This window comes from Vicia villosa, unplaced genomic scaffold (assembly GCF_029867415.1).
Source record: "Vicia villosa cultivar HV-30 ecotype Madison, WI unplaced genomic scaffold, Vvil1.0 ctg.006204F_1_1, whole genome shotgun sequence".
Classification (NCBI taxonomy): domain Eukaryota; kingdom Viridiplantae; phylum Streptophyta; class Magnoliopsida; order Fabales; family Fabaceae; genus Vicia; species Vicia villosa.
In genome coordinates, this window is record NW_026706750.1 from 1 (window position 1) to 2,437 (window position 2,437).

The window sequence follows — 2,437 nt, forward strand, 5'->3', positions numbered from 1 at the left end:
ATTAATAATAGTTATTAATGTTATTAATAATAATAATAATAATAATAATAATAATAATAATAATAATAATAATAATAATAATAATAATAATAATAATAATAATTTTATATTCACTTTTTTTGTCCATCTAATTTATCAAATTTTTATTCATACAAAATAAATTACTTATTTAAATAATATTTTTTATTAAACCCCTATATTAATAATTAATTATAACTATAATAATAATCAAAAAAACTCTTCAATTTAAGCATAAACCCTAATTTTAATTTTACTAATTTGATCCTATATAAAAAATAAATACTAATTATAAATATAATAATAATTATTACAATAATAATAATAATAAATAATAAAGAATAAAGAATATATTATTTAATAATTGACACAATAATAATAATTAAAATAACAATAATAATAATTGAAATATAATAATAATAATATAAACAATAATATAAATAATAAAGAATAAATAATATATTATTTAATAAGTGACACAATATTAATAATTAAAATAAAAATTTTATTTATTTTTTAATCTCTAATAAAACTAAAAACAAATTATATAAAAACAAATATCATAAAATTACTATTTTGATATGCTATTTGTGTAGTATTTTATTTATTTTTTAATCTCTAATAAAATATCTCAACAAAATATTAAATAGAATTGTATTATTAATCTTTTTAAATCTCTCATTTTTAATTTTTTTAATTAATCTATTTCATCTTTCCTATTCCATAACCACCTACCATTCATTAGACCTTTTATTCCATCGGTTATAAAATTTATTTGTACATTCAATTAATTTTCAATTTTATTCTTCAATTACTCTTATTCATTAAAATGGCCTTTTATTCCATATCTTCGGTTACAAAATTTATTTACATATTCAATGGATTCTCATTTTATTCTTCAATTCTATATAATCTGTCTCATCTTTCCTGCTTCTCAACTATCCTATTTATTCTCACCACGGATTCCAGTCATATATTTCTCAACAATCTTACTAATACTACGTCAAATACTATGATTAAACTTAGAATCATGTGGGATAATATGAACATTACTAGAAGAAAAGAAATAATTAGCACATATATGATCTTAATAGATGAAAAGGTACTCTCATTTCATCTATTTCTTTATTAAATTATTTTTTGTAAATATTTTCTTTTGCTTTTTTAATTTTAACTTTTTTTTAGCAATTACATACATGCAATGATACCAAGAAAGTTCTCATGCAAAAATTTTTTTGGAAGAAGAGATGATTTATGTTATCGAAGGTTTTAAGGTATTAAAGACTAAGACAAAATATGATGTTGAAATGGTATGGTGCTACAAAAGTGACTGCTCAAAAATGCGACTACAGAAAAATCTCTCGCTACATTTTTGAATTTGTTTGTTGTGTTACTATTTACCCTTATATTTAATAGTTTTTTTTATTATATACAAAAGATATTAAATTTTTTAGTTATATGTAGTTGGGTTTATCATTGATATAAAATTCAATTGAAGAAAAAACAATTGTTCATGTCAAAGTAGAAATATTATCGTAATTCTGGAAATTTACCTTTTTGGTCTTTCTTTACCTTTTTAATTTTAAATATAAGTGACTTAATACACTGTAATTTAATTATTTTTAACTTTTTCATACTTGAATTACATATTTATCAACAAAAAAGAATTGAATCACATATGATCACAAAATAATTTTTTTTAATTGGCATGAGTGTAAATTGGGTAAGTGAGAATATATTATTTTTTAATCATCAAATAACACATTCATTATTTCTTTTGGTTGCTAATATATTCCATCTTTTGTATACTATTTTTTCTCTCCATTGATTTTATACATACATATCAATTTTTAAAAATATTTGGTTACTTTGTTACAGGTATATATGTAACGCTATTTGGTGTTTTATTATATGTAACGCTATTTGGTGTTCTATTATCATTGTAAGAGTCATGTCATGTATGATATTTTTAATTTTTAATTTACAAAATATATTATTTGGCATAAAAATGTATAGTTGGTGTGTATTTTAGTAATTAATTGTGATAATATTCAGATACAATAAGATCTTAGAGTAAAAGAGAGTGGGTCTTAAATATTTTAATGATAATTAAAATTAAAAGTTAATAATAATTTGAAAAATAAAAATTTAATAATAATAACATTATTAATAAAAAAAATTCAATTTTGATATAGTATTTAAGAGTTTAAAATATGAAGAGTTCATATCAAATAACGAATAGAAACAATATTATAGAAGGATATGTAAGAAAAATAGAATAACATAATAAAAAAATTTGACACGGTAATAAAATATTCTAATCATGAGGCTCAATTCTTGATTCCGTCTTACGATTAAAGTAGTGAAGGATTTTGATTATTACTTTTATTGCAACCTATATTTAGAAACTTATAATTTT